We start from the raw sequence: 22,844 nt of genomic DNA, 5'->3' as shown, positions 1-22,844 counted from the left end.
AGAATTATTCTCCTTCTTTCCCGTGACATGACGATACCACGTCGACAGGACAATGTTGGTTTCGCAGCGATCCAACCATCGATCATTTTCGCACTTCTTCACCATTTCGAAGTTGTGTAAACCAAAAGGGCAATGTCTAATGAATATGATGGGTGAGGCGGAACATTCAATTCGAGTTGCAATAGTAACACATGGGCTGCAAAGTCCAGGGCCTAACACTTAGATGGCGCTAGTTTTATTGAATTATTTTTGTTATTTTCAAAACAATGGATCCAAAATAATTTCGTCTTTTACTTTTACACTTCTGCTTGATGGGAAAAAATACCGTTCAAGCGAAGCAATGTCTTGAAAATTGCTATAAGGACTCAGCTCCATCAGAAACAATAATAGAACTTTGGTTTGCTGACTTCAGACGTGGTCGTAGACACCGATGATAAAGAACTCAGTGGACGCAGGGTGTGCTCACTCTTGACCAAAATCAAGAACGTGTTAATGATTCTGAGCAATGTTTGGCCATGTTTAAACGTAACAAAAAAGTAACAATTTTTCAGAAAGTGGTAACAGGCCTATTTTGAGGTATGTATGGCACAAAAGTGGTATTGAAAGGTTAGAGCGGCGTTGGAATGATTGTGTGGCTCCTAATGGAGATTACGTTGATGAATAAAGCCAATTTTGAATAAAAAAACGCCTTTTCTTTGTTACACCCGGGACTTTTGAGTCCCTGTGTTATATCCCTCACAACTCTTGTAAGTTGTTATTAAGCGTTATCGTGCAAGAGAATTACCTTATATGTGTTACTCGCTATTGCTGGTCTTTTTTGCAACAATACATCGGTAGGCATCTGTAGGAATAGTTTTTATTCTTTTATAGAAGCTCATAATATGCTGCTCCCAATTGATCTGCCAAGGATCTCTTGTGTCGTCGTGAGAAATAGTGATAAGGCAAATATTACGCAAATTATTTTTTTAATGCTTTTTGTCCTAGTACATACACAACATGGTATTATTACACTTCAGACTTGTTGCTCTTATGTATTTTTTTATTTGAGGATAAGTACATACACAACATGGTATTATTACATTTTTTATCACTCAGTAACAAAAGAATAGTGTTAAAGTTGTAAAACATGTATTCCAAATTGTTAAGAAACAAAAGATCAAATACAATACTTTTTTAAATAGACAAAAAGATGAAGATACCTTATATGATGTTTTCAATATCTAGATCATTCCCCATTCTAGATTGTAAGTAATCATTGATTAATTTTAATTTAAAGAATGATCTCTCAGCTGTAGCTACATAAATTGGTATAGTTAATAATATCGGCAATGCAATATTAATGTTTACATTTTACATTACATTTTTCATTCTACTATAGATGACGTAACATGTTTATTGCAACTTTGCAGTCTATTTCTTTATCGTTTTTACCTTTGTCGATTAAAACTTCATCAAGCTTTCTACAAACATCAATTTGGTCTTGGCCAAAATGTTTGGCAAAATCCTCAATATTCCACAAACGTTTAAAATCATCATAATGAGAGGATAATATCTCAAATCTTTCACTAAGATATGAAAAAGTAATGTCTAGTAATGCAAAGAAACAAATCACTTTAAATTTTAATTCTGGATAGTTAAATGACTAATCTTCAATTTCGTAGGAAAATAGTTTTATTTTTAACTTTTCGTAGCCTTAAAATTTAGAATAGTACAATTTCAGCAACGATCTGGTCCTTTATTATTGGTAGATGGTGGATAATAACATTTCACCACTAGTATTCGATCATATATATCGTAAATCTTTCGTTTTATGTACATTTTCGAGATAAACTTTCAAAAAGTGTTTTAATTTAACGCCTTTTATGATTTAGCGCAGTCGTTCGGCGCCATTATTACGTCTAGAAAAACTTGATTCATATAAGCTAAGCTGCTTGAAAGTTTTTTGAGACTTTGAGTTGAATTTTCGGCCCATAAGGCTTGCAATTGTCTTCGAAATATTTTGTTCGTTGGAATTGCTAAACTCAAAATTGATAATTGCGATAATTGCGGTATCAGAATAAGTTTATAGAAGTGTTTGATGGGCTTCGGTAATAGATTTCTTCAAATCAAACAACACAAGTAATAAATTCCGAAAATACAATTTTGAGCGTTCTGTGGCTAGCGTCTGGATACATTGATCAACCCGTTAATACTAAACAAAAAGATTTTATTTAAAGAAATGTGAAAATCATCGAATTTAACAATGAGGTTAGATTATTTACATTTATACTCTTCATGTTCACTAACAGATATCGTTGTAATACATGTAAGTACCTAATAATATTAAATCAATGATCATCAAGAAAATAAAAGTCGTATATAACCGAAATTGATTCCTTGACAACTTAGCATACACGAATATATGCTGTAATGCCTGTAGTTGTAATTTTTACTTTAGATGCGCGTTTAGGATGGTTAAAAAGGAAGCTCTCATTAAACGTAATGACGCGTAGCATCTTCGGTCGTAGCCGATTAAAATGAAAACAATGAGGAGTTTGACTTGACAGGGAGACCCCGAGAAAGGACACCGGATCGGAAATTGGTCATTAGAAAGGTTTATCTGATATCACCCAATAAAAATGAACGTAAACAAAGGCAAACGCTCTGTGGACGATTGTCGCCCATAATTATTGGTTTTAGTGAAGTATTTTCAATCGAAATAACAAATAACTATTTTATTTTATATCCAGTGTATTTCGAGCACCAATATTGAGATATATTTTAGTGTTGATGAGACTCTTGATATAATAGATAATGTTGCTGTAAATCGATGGCCAGTGAAAATTAGTGACTGCTTGCCCCTGGAAACACATAGTAACATAATTCGTGATAAAGCACGAAGCTGACGTCTTACTACTGATATAAACCAACATCTCAAACTCATCAATGATTTGAGTGAAATGACAGCATATCACGCAAAAGCATATTACAAACTATAACGGAATATCCAATATATATATAATTACACAGGTCTACAAACAAAAATTCTACTGCATTCACACATTTCTTGACAATTTGGGTAACTAAGTTAGACGAGTTATTACATTAAAATAAAATAAAGAGAATAATTACCACAAGAATAGACTGAAAATTTAATTTTGAACCATTTCAATATGGCAGTTTCCTTGCTTGCCATGCAGAAAAGAGGAATTTCTCACATTTTCGTTTGATTTATTTTAAAGGAATCCAAAGCAATTTGAAGGATGGATTCAAAATCAACCCTTTTTGTAAACGGATTGTAAAATATTTCTAAATTACTCTCGGAAAGCGATATTGTCCATTTTAATGTTATAGACATTTGGTTTTAGTTTTTAGATTACGATCTTAAGGAAACATGTCAATTTGATTCTCAAGTTCTATGTACAGTTCAACATCATCGTTCTAATTATCATTTTAACATACATTTTGAACACCGATACTGAAAATTTAACGCACCCAAATTGAAATAAAACCTTTCAAATAAAAAATTCATTCGGAAAGATCTTAATGAATGTTTTAACCAAGACTGTATATACTTCTGCAGTTAGAACTATAACTGGTTTCTTTAAAATATAATATTATTTACAATCAGTATGTTTTCAATGGAATTATTAAATTACGTAGATTTTGTATAACGAATACATGTTTATAAATAGCTGACAAGCTTTATTTTTGTCCTGTACTTAGTAAGTCATTTTTAATAAATACATTGATTTATTTCAGACATTTTAGTAGTTAATTTAAATTTTCCTAAGTCATAAAATTTGACATTGTAAATAAATCACGTAACGCATATGGCCTTTACGGGCTAATTCTCCCGGGCTAATCAAATGTGACAATATAATACGATGCGAGCACCATATGTAGAGGGTAAAACAGAGCAGTTTTCGGGCAGAGCTAGTTGATAACATGTTAGAAGACTTTGTTGAAGAAGTTGCAGAAGTACTTATGCTGCATGATCATTTAGATAAATTTGAAAATAACATGACGGGGTACTTAAAAGAACAGAGAGAACGTTTCCATTAAGGCATCATGGAGTTCGAACAACGTTATCAGGGCTAATACAATGAAAACATGGCATACTAAACACATTTGGTGTTTAGTGAAAGAAAATATTTATTTACTTAACTATATATACTTAATATATTGATTTTCCTTAACATTTCCTTTTAATTCATTAATTTTTTATTTATAGCGAAGTAGAAATTCATGGGTTTTTCAATTCTTGCAATTATTTTCATTTCCTTTTTCATACTTTTGCGTTTTTGAGTTAACTATTTTTTAGCATAGTTTGGATATTTTTACTTCTGGCTTTCTCATCATCATAAGCTTCGATTATTTAATATATTATGATTCCATATTCTCTTAGTTATCACATTCCATCTGTTATTACCACATTATCTGCGAAAGCTCCTACCGATATATCGGTATATTATTTTCCAAGTTTTTTTTACCCTATATGTAGTCCTTTTGTAGTGTGTAGTTTTTTTATTAAACGACTTTGAAAAAGGAGGAGGTTCTATGTTCTATATATATATATATATATATATATATATATATATATATATTTATACATATATATATTCTGCTATTCAGTTTGTTTTTTAAGCTGTAACTATAGAATATAAAACCTTGTAGAAGCATTATAGGTATCTGCTTCTATGGTGTAATGGTTAAAGGTCGCGGGTTCGATTCCCGGTGCAGACAATAACTTTTTGTGTTCTAGTTTAGTTAGAACATTTGTTAAATCACCTAGGCTCGGTAGCGGACCTCGGGATCTGAATTTTAATCATTGTTTCTTTATTCCTTTATTTCCTCAAACGGGCTACACCTTTGGCCTATCCACTGTAATATTAAATAAAATAACTGCATAATTTATTGAGTAAATATCTAACACTAAAAAGAGACAAATAAAATAATTAAAAAAAATTGAACCGACTTCAAAAAATAAATCCCTCCACAAAGGAATCCACTAAAAATTAAAAAATAATCAAACTTTCAAAAAAACTAATCAAAAAATTTTATATTCTACTATATACACACAATTTAGCTTAGTACCTACTTAAACCTATTTATCTATTTACAATTCTATTACAGTCTTGTTTGGATTTTGAAGGTTTTTGATTTCATATTGTTTCCAATCATTGCATTGGTATTTATCCCGTATCCCGTCTTTATTATAATATAACCTATAGTTGCTTATATTAATATAAACTCTCTGTCTTCCTAGTCCTAAATTTCCTTTTCCTTTTCCTCCTAAAAATCCTTTTTGAAATCAATAAAAACTAGATATATCTGTCTTACTGGGGTCTCAACCATTATTCTCATTCTCAATTAATCATTCGTTTTACTTTTGATCTGTTTTTTTCCGTATATTTCGCAGTTTTTGTTTGAATTTTAATTCAAATAGATATCTCCAGATTTTTTCTTTTCTTTTATTTCCATTTTCCCACGGTGAATTCGAAATCAAATTGATATACAGAGTTATCCAAGATATTGCCTTAAAACATGAAATAAGGTTATTAAATTACCCCAATGCAGAAGAAATACAGATACTGGAGAACAGGCAGGAAATGAGAAGATTGAAGGGAAACAAACCGCACGAACTTGTTTAATATTTATATATGTTTTTTTGAATTTATATATGAACATTTATATGTATTCTTAACTTTAGCTTAAGTTTAGAAGACGTTTAGCATAGTAAGAAGTTTAGTTCTACTTTAATTTTGCAAATACTACTCTAATATATAGAAATACTACTACTGAATTGCGTACTCGCCTTGCTTTGTGTTAATGCAAATGCAAACAAATGTTATTCTTTCGAGGCAGTTTGTTTTTGGTCTTTTTTTGTTTGTTCTTCTTTTGTCAAACCACAGGTCAATTTTGCCGCATCCAATATGAGCTGAATAAAATAATTCCTCGGTATTGTTTCATCTCCCTGTTCATATTTTGGCTTAATGTTTCTGCTTAAAAGTTCCTCTAGTAAATGATGAGTTCTGATAGTTACAAACTGTGTACCTCGTTTTGTTGAATGTTTCTGTTTCATCGATTCATTGTTTAGCTTTATTATCATGTTTCTGTAATTGTAATTTAATATGTAAAAGTTGATACAAAGTGTGGTATATAAATATATATGTTTCGATTTCTCAATAAATAAAAATTTTAAGTATAGGTGTTTTGAATAGCTGTTTAGGTAAACTTTTTCAGGCCCTTTATCAAATTTTCATTTTCTGTTATCGCAGTTAAAATTCCGGTACCATTGTTATTTAATATAATACTTTGAAATGAAAGTAGTTTATTTACTTCAGAAGAATACTTTAAATTACAGACCCAACCGAAACCTATTAAGCTGTTCAAGTTATGATTTTAATCTTATAACATAAAGTACTTTTTTATTGTTAATTGATGGCGCCGTATCTCAGCTATATTTAAAAGTCTGTCAGGTGTTGCGACCATATTGCACGTGCGGAACTCGTACAAAATTACTGTTTCCGGCAATTGGTGTCGTGTTACGTGCGGTCTTAAGAATCCATTCCCCTAGGTTCAGGGTATTTGCCTTTGCTACCGAAGGCTGTCTCTCCCCCTCCACCACATTCGGTCTTTATTCGAACGATATGGGGCGCAGCTTTTGTTTTTGCGTCTCGAGTTACCACGCAGACCACCTTTGATCTCATGTTTACCGAAGCTAAACGTTCTTTTATGGTCTTAAATTGTATGGATACCAACAATAATTACATATTGTTGATATACAGATAAGATATGGAAAATTCGAGGTACTTTCCAGGAGTTAACGATTTTCATTTTTGGTGTCTCGTGTAGATTCATTTTATTGGTATTAGTAATATTTATTGATCGCATAATGATTGTTTATTGTAAATATCCAAATAGTTTAGTGCAAAAAAAGAGCAGATGGACTCAAAATCAAATTATTGTACTAGTTAGTAGAAATATACTCCCAACTTGATATAAGACAACACGCAGGAAATCAGAAGATCGAGGCGAACAAAACTACAGTATTTATCTCACACTGGTCTTGCTTTTACATTGATGCACATACAACAGAACACGAGTGATACATGTATTGTAAATTAAGATTGTACTAAACATAACGTAGGATGTAATAAAATAAAGCCAAGTCACTTATATCATAATCAAGCTTACTGATACTAATATATCAATATTTTGGTAAGTCTTGACACACATGTGTTTCTATTTCAATTTTTCTATTATCGAAGATGTACGTCCATGTGGATAGATATACTATCCAGGGAACCGTAAGATCTATGGTCCTGACATATTTACGTGTCATTTTATCTAGTGGTTACAACTCCAAGAACATTAGTGTCATACTATCCATAAGACAGATGGAATTAAGGTGAATACATAAATTCGAATTTGAGTTTCGTTTTTCGATATAAGATATAGTAAACAAGTAAATTTACCAAATAATCAATAGGATTCTCATATATTACAGAAAAGGATAACACCAAAGATTCTCTAGCGGTTTCCTGAGACTGAAATTAACTTGTACTATCATATTAAACTACAATTACAGAGTCAATTACAATAGAGCTGGACAATGAATCGATGAATAGAAACAGTCAACAAAAAGAGGTACATAGTTTGTAAATATAAGATCTTATAAGTTACAAAAGGAACTTATAAGCAGAAAATATGCAGAAATATTAGCCAAGAAATTCAAACAGGGAGATGAAACAATAGCGAGTATAATATACTGAACAGCTCTGGAATTATTATGGGATGTGGCAAAATTGACCTGTAATCTGACAAAAAAAAAACAAAAAAGACCAAAAACAAACAGCATGGCGACTGGAAAGAATAAGCATTTTTGAAAATTAATTACATGTTACATTAGACACGTTTACTGTATGCTTAGTACTATACGATAATTTGCAAATTAATTTATTACTACTGTTCTGTTGTACTTGCCTTAACACACAAGCAAGACTAAACTAAACTATTTAAGCCAAAGTTAAGACTACACTTATACACTAAACAAGTTCGTGTGGTTTGTTTCGCTTCAATCTTCTGATTTCCTGCGTATTGTTCATTAACTGTATTGCTTCCACGTTGCTGTGATTTAGCACCTTATATCATGTCTGAAGGCGAAATCTTGGATCACTTCGTATATCCAGAGACCATATTATCCAGATAAAAGCAAAAAGAATTAATGGAGTCACCTTCAAATCACAAATAACGAAATCTCGCGCTTCCTAAACCAAAAACTAAGAAAGATCATAGGTAATTGCTGCAGAATCATCTATATTAGAACTAAAATTGAAATGAAATCCACGGGCATTCAACCTCTACTTTATATTGGCTGAATCAGCACAACTACATGATATGCTCTCTTTTAATTGCTATTAACTCTGATAATTTTGTTGAAATGACAAAGATCATGAAAAAGGACGACTGAAATACTTAACAGGTCAATTGAAAAGTCCCCGGCCTGACACATAGATGGCGCTACTAAAATTAAATCCATATGTTTTTAGTTAGCCCTAACCCTCAAAAGATGCGTGTATAAATTTGACATCTATCGGATCATTAGTTTGCGAATTATAGCACTTTGAATGAAGCAACTTTTGTTATTGCGAAAAAAATGGATAAAAAGGAATATCGTGTGTTGATAAAATTTTGCTTTTTGAAGGGAAAACATACAGTTGAAGCAAAAACTTGGCTTGATGCCGAGTTTCCGGACACTGCTCCAGGAAAATTAACCATCAAGGATTGGTATGCTAAGTTTAGACGTGGTGAAATGGGCACCGAAGACGGTGGACGCCCAAAAGAGGTTGTTATCGACGACCACATTAAAAAATCCACAAAATAATTTTGAATGACCATAAATTGAAATTGAATGAAATAGCAGACACTCTAAAGATATCAACTCAACATGTATATCATGTCATTCACGAATATTTGGGTATGAGAAAGCTCTGTGCAGAGTGGGTGTCGCGCGAGCTCACTTTTGACCAAAAGCAACGACGAGTTGATGATTTGGAGCAGTGTTTGAAGATGATCAAGAGTAATTAGTCCGAGTTTTTGCATCGGTATGTGACAGTGGATGAAACGGTCGGCTGGCAAGGTTATGGCGTTTGAATTTTGGGATGCGCATGGAATAATTTTCATTGACTACCTTGAAAAAGGAAGGACCATCAACAGCGACTATTATATAGCGTTATTGGGCCGTTTGAACGAGAAGATATTGATATTGTTGTAATAAACTGTATACCTTAACGATTTTAAATTATATTTAAATTGTTATCCCTAGTTCAAGCCTCTTACACATTCATAATTATAGCAAATATAATCTCTTATGTGTTAAAGTTGTTAAGATACTGTAACAAAAAGTTTTATTGAAATTATTACTCATCGATTAATTTGACAAAAACTATAAAATAAAATAATTCCTTATCGTACTTTTCCATTAAGAAAAGTATTCATGCTACATTATGCTAATTTTGCCAAGGAAACATCTAAAAAAAATCGCGAAAGGAATGTGTTGGTTCTTTTTCTGACGACGATGTCACTTACCATATGTAACGTGTATAATCGAGCAGCTGGGCGGTATAGAGGCTAAACAGGATGCCATATCCTTGTTTTTGTACGGAGCACGAGCGCTATAGGTAACCTGTATCGTATTATACAAAAACCCTTTTCACTACCATCAGAGACGTTCCAAAAATAGACGTCTCCAGTATCAAGACTTTTTTAAAATACCTTCTTCCTTTGAATTGTAGTTTTATAGACTTTCTTTAGAACATGTTTTATCTATGAAATTAATTATAATTGCATATCGGCTTGTACTTGTATTGTATATAGTGATTAGAATTGGAGAAAATAATCTCAGAAAGTTGTTCAGTAAGTACTATGATCCGCCAGAAGCTTTGAAAATCATCCACATGAATATACCCAAGTTGAAAAACTGCATCAATATCAGAAAACCTAATTTAAAATGATAGAAGCCCTATGTATTTGAGATGAAGAGACTGAAATATAAGATATTCGTTGGCTTTAAAGCATGATTTCAACAGGCTCGTAATGCTGGAGCTAATTGCGAAAATGGGTATATATATCAAATTGAGAATAGTTCATAATCATATTTGATTAACGTTGATCCCAACCAGAGTCAGTGCAATAGCACAAAAAATGAAATGAAAGAATTTACAATTATAACATACATGTTAGAGGAATTACATAGAGGAAACATATTCTCCCTCACAGAAACGACAATGATAAAACGAAAATTATAAAAATAGTAATAATTATGAAATAGTATCACAAGAAAAAACTGTCTGGAGATGTGGATACGAAGAGAAACAGACAGAGATATGATATGAAATAATAAGAAGTGGCGCCTTCTATGTCAATAAGATGAAACATTATACGTTAATAGAACCAATAATGATAACGAATCAAGACTAAGAACAACTAAAAGTAATATAAAGAAAAATGTCGGGGCCAATGAAGTCTTCAATGAATAGATACAGAATTAGGCTAAATTACAAGATGGCGTAGACATAGAAAGTAAAAATATAATAAGAAAAATAGTGCTAAACTGAAAGTAGAGAATACAGTTGATGGGATAGTGTGTTGAAAACTGGTTTTAGACAAATTAGGAATATATTATAATAACAAAATAGATATAAATGAAATTACAAAAATGGATATGCCTTGAAAAAAGAAAAACAAGGCTATTAAATAAAATGAAACATGAAAAAAAGCGTCCTTAGATTAGTTCGAAAAAGTCCTCCAATGTAACCTTAACGAAAATGATCATTTGATTTATTTTCAAATGATCTTTGAAGTGAGATCTATGATCTTACTTGAACTTGTCATCTACATTTGCTGACAACAATACAATTTTAGTGGTAAATAAATTAACGAGTAAGTTATAGGTAAAAGTTGCAAGGAACCGTGACCAATTACTAATGAAACAATAAAATTTAAGATACTTCTTTGACTTTAGTTAAGAAACAGTTCCAGTGTTAAAACAGAATATTGTCAGAGCTAATGTTATAGGTCATTTTAAGCGTAATTAAGTCAATAGAGTGATTGAACCTTAGCATTTAAGATTTTTTAAATACTTTTATTGTTTTCAATTTATCGCCTCTTAGGACACTTTTTTAAATTGTTTTAAAAGGAGTTTTGATGTTTCAAATAGTTGCGTTTGTATTTATAAAGTAATTTCTTTTTAATGAAAAAATTATTATATAACTTATCATCAGAATAATTTCGTCTGGTTAAGATTAAGTAACGTTCTTTTTTGTTAATAAAGGAATGTTTGAAAAACGGAAATATATTTAGTAGTTTCGATAAGCGACCAAGTATAATTTACAATGGACATCTGTGAAAAAAAATTGATAGAGAATAACTATTTGCTGATATTTATTTAAGAGATATATATTATCTGTATAAATACGAATGATGCTTTCATTGCGATTAGTTATTTGGGTAAGCAAATAAAGTAAGTTTTGAACAATGAAGTTTATAGAAATTCTGATAATATAGAAATGATAATTATATCAAATATATTAAATATGAAATAATAAATTTTGGATATTTATAATTTTTTTTATTATATCTGTCATGTGATGTGTTTATTACGATCATAATTTATAAAATTGTTTTATTGTATTTACATCAATTCACAAGCCAGACGAGTGCGGGATGAATATATCAGTATGTATTTCTCAAAATAAAATAAAATTAGACCACTTAAGCTAAATTATAGATTCCACTTTAATATGATTTAGTAAACTTATTTTACGTTTTAAATGTCGTGAACTGGGTCAGCTATGGGTTTCGACGCTCTAGAAGTGGCGATTTTGATGAAACTAATAAAAAATAATTTAAAATTATGAATTAAAAAGTTCTAAAATCTGAAATCAAATAAAGTTCTCATTCTGAACAGTTTAAATGTTTGTGTTATATTGCTAGCCTTGTTGAAACACCATGGTTGTATGCCATATACACATACTAATTTTATGGAAATGTTAATAATATAGATTAAGATCTTATTATCTATCGATAATTTTGATTTCCTTAGAAGAAGCCCCTATAATTGTCTATATTTTTAATTTCAGTTTATTTACTTTTTATTACGTCTGTTTGGCATCTAATGTTATTCCAAAATATTTGCCACTATAATAGCATGATTCTCATTGGTCTAATTTATTATTGTGACTAACTTACTTCTTGCCCTCAGTTAAAGAGTGCTGCGTTATCTATAGCTATTGCGGCTTTTCGTTAAATTTTAATGTTTCCATTTTACCAAGATATATCGTGTTATTATCTATACATACTACTTTGGAACTATTTTCTTCAGATTATACAATTTTCCTAAAGAATAAAAATAAACTCAGTAAGGTGAAATGAAGAACGGAGACAAAACACGATCAATAGACAAAAATAAGAAAATTATGACTGACTGACAAGGAAAGGAAACTGGGAGAATTTGAACAGGTTAGGTTAGATATACTAGCAGTAGCCGAAACAAAAAAGAAGTGGTCTCACATTTATAAAATGGGTAACGACCATGAGTTTATCTATAATGGGGTAGATAAAAATAAGAGACTATCGGCAGGAGTAAGCTGTAAATAGGGAAAAAACTGGAAAAAAAATAAAAAGGACAATATTTTTAGAAGGAATATTACTAATAAAGATGAAAAAGAAAAATGAAACAAAAAGTATATATATATACTCAGAAAATATAGAAAAGATGTGAAAATTAACATCGAAAAAAGAATGCTTGGTTTTTAAACGTAACATTTATTTGTACAAAAAATCTCTTTGAAGCTTTTTTTTAAGGACCTATTTTATTGTATAGCAACTATTAATTAAAAAAGGATAAAACACTGTTAACACAAGACCTCAGGACTCAACGGCAATAAAAAAGAAGTTTAATTTTCAAGGACGTCCCAGGGGTCACAAGATGCAGTTAGACTACATTGCCACTCGACACCATGAGAATTCATCCGATGGGAATCTTATTCTTGTCCTCTCCCGTTTCACTCTTCTTCCGTTTAAGAACACCGGTCAGATAAGGACGGAAACATACGTAGAATAAACAATAGACACAGTTTAATGTCACAAGATCAACATACCTCTGTATGTGTTTACCAGTCGTATACTTTCTCAGTTTAACGATATATCGTTAGAATAATGATGGTCTTAGTCATATAATGTAATTTCACTTAAATGTAAATAAGGATTGAAATAGTGTACAAATTGGTTTTATGGAATGTTTAATATGTGTTATAATAAGAACAATGTTACGTTATATTGCATTATTTTTTATTTGATTTTTCTTTAATACTATATTAGATTGTTGTATATACAATATGAGACAAACATTGGATTTTACTTTTTTTGTTATGATTGGAAAATGACCGTGATTGGCTGTGCAACTTTCGGCTCTTTTTAAGGCCTCATGACCTTTTCATGACATCCTGTAATATCTGAGGCTAAATTTCTTCAATTTCGTGATGAACATTGTCTTTAAGATGTTGAGCCATTTGGAGATTATTCACATAAACTTTTGATTTAAAAAAAAACCCATAAGAAAAAGTTTGGTGTTGTTAAATTCGCAGATCTGGCTGGCCATGTTAAATTGCCATTTCGCGAAATTAGTCTTCGTGGAAAAACGTTATTCAATAATTGAATTGTTGAACGAGCTGTGTGTGCAGTGGCCCCATCTTGCTGAAACCACATTACCCCAAGTCCTTGCTCTTTCACTTCAGGCACAAGATAATTTCGAATCATGTCTTGGTACCGTTCAGCAGTAACAATAATGGCAACACCTTGGTCATTTTCAAAAAAATAGGGACCAATAATGTTTCCAGCATAAATACCATACCATACAGTTGTTATTAGTGGATGCAATGAATTAATTGAGGACTCTGTGTTCCCCAAAAGCGACTGTTCTGTTTTTTGACGAGGCCACTGAACAGAAAATGGGCTTCGTCGCTCATTATGAATTTAAATGAAAGATCTTCAATTTCACCAGACAGCCTTAGGATTGCATCACTGTACTCAACCCATTGATCAGGATCTCTTGGTGCCAATTTTTGGACTAATTGGATTTTGTACGCGAACATTTTCAAAATTCACCTTATACTGCGTGCAGAAATGTAGTAACTGGGAACCACGTCTCCGAATTGATGTTTTTGGAGACTCTGCAACACTATCACGCACCAGAGCCACATTTTCAGCGTTACGAGAGTGGCAATAATGGAACGATTATTTTCAATAAATATAGTCACTATTTCTGTTCGTTTTTGTGGCGTATATTTATCCACAATAAAATTTAGACGTCTACACAATACACGGTTAAAGCGAAACTGAAGTAAACGTCACATAACTAAGATGGCGCGCAATCAAAATGGTAGTGGGACTTTTGCCTCATCTGTTATTTTGATAATTTTTCTACGTTAAAAATGTATTTATTGAGAAAAATTGGTACAATATACGTTAATGAGCATATTTTTCATAAATTTTTCTCATTTTTCTAACAACATGGTGATACTCTGTTGTAATGACGTCGCATTTATTCAGCTTTTTGAAACCAGCCAAGCCGTGCTGCCGCAATCTGAACAAATGGTAATTAGAAGGCTCTATGTTTTCTATGTTGAGTACGCTTGGTGCGGCAAAACTTTCCATTGGAGCTGCAATAGTGTATCCATTAAAACACATGAACGTTGTCATGCAAGAAGACGATTTTACGTCTGTTATTAGCTATTGCTGGTATTTTTTTACAATACGTCGTTCGGATTTTTTCAAGTTATGTCGACAGATATCTGCAGCACACCTTGCTGATACCATCATATCTACAGCAAGATGTTATGCCCATAAATAATCCGCCTCGGTGTGTATGTAGTTGTAGATATGTAGTACCTTAGAATAGCCCATTACCTCATGTGCTCAGAATTATCGTAGGACATCCACTTTTCATGGCCAGTCACAACACGCATTTTCCCTCCTCTTGTACCTTTCTTATCACATGTAAACGCCTGGAAACAGTTAGTTCTTCAATTGCAAAGCTGTCTGAAAGTTATTTGGGAGTTTGGGTATGCTTATAGCCTAATAAGTCTTGAAATGTATTGTCTTCAAGCTTTTTTCATCCTCCAGACCACTCTTTGTCATATATATCAATATCAAAATGGCTCTTCAAAGCCTTTGAAACTAAAACCTACAATTGGTATATGATGGAGGAGTATCATGAAAAGTTTCTAAAAGTGTTTGATGTCGGCAACAGCAGAAAGCGTTGTTATTAGACGCTAATATTGGAATTAATAAATAGAATTAAATAAATATAAGGACAATTAATTAAGGTGATTTTTTAAGCAGGAAAAACTATGTTTTTTAAGGGCACTAGATGGCTTTTACATAAAAATTTCTTTATAAATATGCTTTGAGTTTTATGGGCATATACAATAACATCTTCTATGTGAAAAAGTTTGGTGACAGAACCTTAACATGAACACAGAATTTGCAGAAGTACTCCATACGATTTAGCATCAGTTACATCTATCATTTTTATAACAATGAATTTTATGTTCCTGTCAAAATAAGAGATAAAAAACCGGCAAAATTTTAAGGTGGCATAAAAAATGCACTTTATGAACACTTAGGATTGAAAATAAAACCGAAATGGCCCAGATGCAAGCAGCAGCTACGTCTATTTTTAAAAACACAGGAAAAAAAACACATTAATCCGTTGAATACATGAAATAGTACGAAAAGCGACGACCAAACGTATTTGTATGTTTTGTCATTGGCATTCGAGATAACTTATATGTTATCTTTACAGCTTCCTTGAGTATGATAATTTAAAGGGCTTGTTAAAAATAACTCGATTTATTTCGCTTTAATAAAAATATCTCTACGTATAAGCTATCGCTATTATCGTATTTTAATGTTATAAATTGTTTAATATGAAATGTTTTATATATTACTGAGCAATATAAATTATGAACAATTAACAATTATTAATTAAACATGTCCGTGTTTATTGAAACTCACAATGGAATTTTTCATATATTCCAGGATACTATGAGTTTAATACAGGTTAAAATCAGCGGGTGTTACACCATGCACTAGGGATGCTGAAAAAATATCGATATTTTTAGCAGATATTTTTTTGACCGATATATCGATATTTTATTTAGCCGATATTTTTCAAAAAATTAATTATATTTCTTAAACATTATTAAAAACCATTTAACCAGTATTTTTTGGTACTTAATTGGAAGGTACTTATTAAAAAAATAGCGATATTTCTTTTTGGTGGCCGACACCCCTACCCAGCACTATATATTTCTATTAAATGCTGTACTCATTTCTACTAAAATAATCATTAATTATATCTAGGATGTTAACTATCTCTTGAAATAAACACACTAGTGATTCAATTAATAGTAAATTTTGAGGAATTTTAAAATATTTTCTGTTGTGTTCAAAATATCGATAAGTGATGCTATACTTTTCTAAGACCAATGTATATTTAGATAAGAATATTTAAAATTGTTATCGTTATGAAAAATCTTCCAAGCCTACTAAACTAAAAAAAATGAACTAAAACTATAAATTATATTCAAATATCAGGTGTGGCGGTAATTCGTTTCCGGTTTTTCGCTAAGGGAAACGCGTTATTTACAAGGTATAGCTAAAATAAGTATTCTTTATTCAAGTTATTAGCCACTTGATTATATATATTGTTTTTAGATGTCATTCTAAAAGAATCGATTCTCCTTTTAGCTAAGCCATTCATCTTAACTTCTTCGAAACTGGCAAAATACTGCCCTGAAGGGCGTGTCTCATCGACGCAAAAAAGTGGTAGTCGGATGGAGTCAGATCTGGAGAGTATGGCGGATGAGATAAAACTTGCTACACAAGTAATTTCAGCACTTATTTGACTGGTTTTTGTGTATGAGATGGAACAGTGTGTCAAGCTGCAAAATCATTCTATCATGTCTTTATGGACGTCTTTCGACCAAAGCAGAGTTCAAATTGATCGTTTGTTGCATGTAGCGATAAATATTAACTGTTTCTCCAGGTTTCAAGGGTTAATGATAACGTCTTTGGGATTTTCGAAATAAATCGTACCGATTTATTAAGTTTTTGTCATTCATTTCATATGGCATCCACCTTTCCTTCTTTTGCATCTTTGATGAAAATGTGACTGTGCTCACATCTAATTTTTTACCAAATTTTTAAGTTTGCATCTTTAGAAGTTTGTTTTTTCTTTATCTTGACCGTCGAAATCACCACATTTGAATGTAGAAAACACATTTCATATGTTCTTATTGTTCTAATTTCAAAAATAAAATCCATAACGTCGTTATTTTGGGGGAACGTTACTTGTGTAGTTTTGAGGTAAATGTCAGTAGAATAAAATGACATATGTATCAAATCATAACGTTCCATACTTATGTCTAATGAAATCTGTTACAAGAACTTGAAAGTAATTTCGACACACCTGCTATATTGATACTTTGACGCCGATCTTGTTGAAGATGCCATGTATATGTCATTATGGTTTCTAACAATTTAAATGTAAAATAAGTATAAAAAAGAAGAATAATTATTGCCTGTTATAATAAATTCGGTGGAAATATTTAGTTCCATCAGTTCCAATTTTAGATCATCACAATGATATGCCTTAATAGGAACCTGTGCGATTCATTAATACACTACCGAGACCTAGACCTCAGGCAGTGACCTGTAATATTAGGTCTAATCAAATTTTAATTACTAATAGAATTTTCGATTATACGATAGAATTTATTAATAGAATATTAATAGCAATTTCAGATTTGGGACTTATGCGGTTGCCTATATCTATAAATATATATAAAAAACTAAAAAGTACTTTTATTTTTTTTGTTATTCTTTATTAACTAAAGTATATCTGGATTACCTTATGCCTGTCGATTATCTTATGCCAGAAAACTTCCGATCTACCAAGCCTGGTCAGTGACGTGACTGGAATGGAAGTGTTTAGTCTATTCAAAGTTTTTATTGTACATATGTCATCAAGATGTTTAATGTATTGCCTGCGGTAGTTTGTAAATTCGTTTTACAAGGAGACAATATTTTTCTTCTCATTTTATCCTAGCTAAAAAGAGACACAATTCTGTCTGATTTGTTTGCAAGCGTAAACGAATGACCCTGTTAAAGTCGTTCGCCTGTCAGACGTATGCAAAATTCTTGAAAGCGATAGTGACAAGAGGTTGTAATTCCAACCTATAAATTATTGTGGCTGTATAATTAACTGTAGTTTTAAGAAGTATTATAATGTTATATAAAATAAAATTATATTTGATAACATTTTGTTCAATTCTTTTATTTAGATTAGAATTTTGTTGTATGTCAAAGCCCAACTGAACTAAAACTCAAGAGTTGATGCGGAAACATTGCGACGTTTTGACGTCACCAATTTAGATGACGTACGTACAAAATAACTTGACAACTTGAAATAATGAAATGCAAACAAACATAAAACATAAAAAAACTACTGGTAAAATGAGTAAGTTGAGGTAAGTGAGTAAAAAAGGGTAAGATAAAAACCAGTACTAGCTATTTTCAACAAACTGCTTCTATTGTATTATACAAATTAACCATACAGATTACGCAACAAGACATAACTAAAAAATATAAATTTCAATACAATGAATGAATTAATGAAATTATAAGTTAGTGGTCATGGTATGACAAATCAACCAAAACTCGGACGGAAACAAAACGTTGTTCATTAAGTTTTGTATTCAATAAGAGAGGGCCCTTGAAAATTCCTCGTTTTATTTTACCAAATAGGTCTTTTTAGAATACAAAAGGGTTGTTTGTGTTTGTGTCTAAACTGGTAACTCAGATTATTATAATAGTTTGGATAAGCTCATTGTAAAAATTTACAGAAAATGAATTGGTTACAATAAATGACAACTCACCTCTGCGCATGGCTAGGAGTCATAAGAACAATTAGTGAATTAAAATACGAATTGATATAACATCAATTCTCAAGTTCAAAGATTTTATATTGTATAAGAACATGTATAATAAAACCAAATTATCATCCATTATATTCAAATGTATGCAACACGTAAAACGCACTAGGTTATTTTAAATACAGGGCACTCTGATAATTCGGTGATTTATGTGAATGCATCATTACTGCCCTCAGCTGCTTATCACTGTGAGATATTTAGCAAGCTGCGTCATTTACTTCGTGTTTAACAGCTACTGACAGCATACAACCGTTAGAATTATAATAAAAAATGGAAAAAGGGTTTTTTGAGGACTGGTTAAGTATTATTTTTTGTATAAAAAACATCACCAAAACCAAGGAAAGACTTTATAAAAACTATGAAGACTGTACTATTAATTTCAATGATTTTGAAGTAGTTTATTGAATTTCGTTGATTGTACCGAACAAAATGTACTTTAAACCACATAATTGTGCTTTTCTAGTCGAATGATTTATGAAAACCTAGTAATTGTTATATTTTCATATCATTAAAATACGGTATATATAAAGAATACTAATAATATTAACGTATTATTTTAATAATTTCTTGACAATCAACGTGTACTAAGCGCAATAAAAATTTCTGTAAGTTATCAGATTTACACGACACATTTTGATAAATTAGCGAAAGAGGAGGAGGAAATTAATTAGATACGCCTTGAACGAAGTTAAAGAAGTTCTGCTACAGGTAATATGTGGGTTAATATAACAAATAGAAAAAAGCCGAAACTATTTCATTAGGTAATAAACTTTAGTAGTTCAAATCAAGCGCAAACGTTGGCATTTTCTTTGTAAAGACCGGTCTAGTTATTACTTTTATTGTTATTATGTTCTTGTAACGGTAACTAACAATTATGTTCACAATATATGGTACGTAATGTGTACAAAAAATTAAATGTGTATGGGAAAAGGTTCGCTGCAGTCTTTTAAAAAAATTTAACTAGTTTTTCTAGCGTGAAAATGAACAGATTTAAACAGAAAAAGCTTCATTATTATCAAAATGTCTCGTCGTTTTTCAGGCAGTCATGATGTTATTGGTGAAGAACTTACTTCGAATTAAGTGTTTCTGACAAGGTTATTTTAAAAGCAGCTTAGTTTCATTAAAATATTTTTGCAGAAATTGCAATATCTTTTTTATTATTAACCTTCAGTGTTTCAACGATCTGCCCAGTGGGCAATAGGAATTTCTTATGATAAGTATTATCTGCATGACACGTAGATGATTAGTTTTTTTCATCTTATCATTGGATCTTCGTGCCATGCTAAGGCTGCTGGTCGGTAGATCAGCTGTATATAGAATAGCAATCTCGGATTCAGTACAATACCTTGGTGCGTTGTCATTCTACTAAAATATCTAAATATGAGACTACTCAAAATGAAGATAAATCTTCTTGGTTTCCTCCGGTTTGAGAATCATGATTATTTAGCAACTTTATAAGTGATAGGAAAATAATTTATTTATAATATTGGGTTAAATATGAATGTATTTTACATCTTTCTGTAATAGTTCTTGCAAAATTCTTGCGGTTATTAGATCATATCCAAGAGCACATTTGCTATTTATCTCTTTTTTATTCGTTTAACTGCTTAATAGTAATTTTCCCATGGGGTAGGGTCCATTTGAAATGGGGAATGTCGACTTTTTCTTTGTTGGTTCTAGCCCAATTATTGTTATTGTTTTTAGTAGGTGGGTATGCTGCTGGGGATTTTTGAGTTTTCTTGTTGTTTTCTATAACGAATAATTTTTAGCCTCAGTTGGCGAGGGATCTTTAAAGTACTCTTGAACTTTTATTGCTTTATTGAATTTTCTTTTATTTTCTTCAGTTTTTTATTTTTGCCAATACTCGAAATTTTTAAGGGTTCAACAAAGAAGGTGTGTGGTTGGGATTTGCTAGGACGCTTTCCTTTCAGTAGCAGACGCTAATGGCGGTTCATGATATCTCGACTAGTTTTTTTTTATATTTCCGACGGTCCTCTATAACCCACTTTATCCTCCCGTTTTATTAACGACTATGACAGGTTTCATTTTGTCTACTATGTTTTTCGCTCTTAGGTTAACCAGCTGTGTGTAAATCGTTATCAACACTTTTGTTGTCAATGCCTTCATACAAATACCGATACTGTTAATAAGTTCAGGAATACCTTTTCAAGAAATTAATCAGATTTTTCAGTGCTTGAACGACCTGGCGGACGAATTTCCGCGTAGTATATATTGATAAAGTTTCTTCACTGAACATAATACAGATTTTTATCACTTCTTCGTTCTTCTGGTTGGGGTAATAATATATATATATATATATATATATATATATATATATATATATATATTCAAACAATACAGAAATAATAATATAATCTTGTGATATATACAAAAAATTGAATTACCAATAAAACAAATCTACATTAATATAACTGTTTGAGTTTGATACCGACTTTAAAATGGTCAATTGGTAGTACTTAAAATAATATTGTACATAGATAAATATGTTTAGGCTTTTGTTTATTTTTATTTAGTTATTACAACGATTATTATGTACATATTTTATTTTAAAATGTTTTGACTTTGTGTTAAAAAACTAAATTTGATAATTTTTTATTTCTTGTGAGTTCCTTATTTATTTTTTGAAGTCGGTTAAAACTTTTTTGTAAAAAAATATTTTTTTTATATTAAATTACTCATAAAATGGACGTACTTAATAATGAGAACATAATTAACCATTTTAATATTGTTGCTTTATATTTCTGTATCTTTCATCACATAGATTTACTTAATAAGTCTCCGTTGGGTTCCGTTTTAGTTGTCCTCGTAACATTTTTCTGCTTAATTCTCTATTATATGCGAAAAGGCTGAGAAATGTTCTTGCAGAGTACGTGAGAATCTACTTGGCTGACTTCCAAGGTGGACAATTATTTTATTTCTTTGTTTTTAATTATTCTTAATAGTAAGGAGGTTTAGTTTCGTGGATATGATTGTATTTGTGCTCTAAAGTATTTTATATTTGCAATATATGTAAAATATTATATTAAAATAGGTGTTTGTATCGAAAAATAATTTAAATATTTGATATAATTTATCGAAATGTTTTAGGTTTCATGTATAAATGGCATTTTTAGTAAAACTGACAAAAATGCCTCATTGAGCTAAAAAATGCTTCGTTCGAGAGGATTCGAAGCTATCAATACTTCATCATATTTTTAATATATTGTTAAAATACTGATTAAAGATTGCATTTTGGTGAAAATTGCTGTTCTATAAAATGGGTTTAGCCAGAAAACATTTATGATTTTGACTTAATATTGAAATTTTTGGAAATTATGGTAGAAGAATATTAATTAAATATAGTATTAAATATAAAATTGAAATCTTAAAGCCTTTGTATTTTAATGTTTGTAAGAGTTGAAATGCACTCTTTCTTCATCATTAAATGAAAGGTGTCAAGAAGAACATAAAATGGCCGTAAGAGCATTTTACCACTAAACTGGTAAACATACCAACGTAACAGTTTAGTGGTCAAATACTCTTGCAGCTATTTTATGTTGACATCCTTCACTAATTATGAAGAAGAAACACAAAACTCAAAACACTCAAGAATGTGTTACTATATTTAAGATATCACCTTTTCCCAATAGGCATCCTATATCAGTTCCAAAACAGACAACTGTGTTGATAGAAAAAATATAAATAGGACAAACATATTCTTGGAAAGGTTATACTTAAATAGTATTTAGGGATGTCAATACATCATTATTAACCTATAGGGAACAATAATAATAATTTATC

General features: G+C 31.0%; 1 protein-coding gene across 2 annotated transcripts in view; it reads right to left on the bottom strand.

Moving 5' to 3' along the window:
- Positions 1 to 22,844, bottom strand: part of rau (RA domain-containing protein rau) — a 105,627-nt gene that overhangs the window by 6,569 nt on the left and 76,214 nt on the right. The window lies entirely within an intron of this gene.

Source organism: Rhynchophorus ferrugineus, unplaced genomic scaffold (genome assembly GCF_030347505.1).
Source record: "Rhynchophorus ferrugineus isolate W39M unplaced genomic scaffold, kcgeb_rfMv2 rfM9, whole genome shotgun sequence".
Classification (NCBI taxonomy): Eukaryota; Metazoa; Arthropoda; class Insecta; order Coleoptera; family Curculionidae; genus Rhynchophorus; species Rhynchophorus ferrugineus.
The sequence above is the reverse complement of the archived record's forward strand: the minus strand, read 5'-3'. Positions and strand labels throughout refer to the sequence as shown.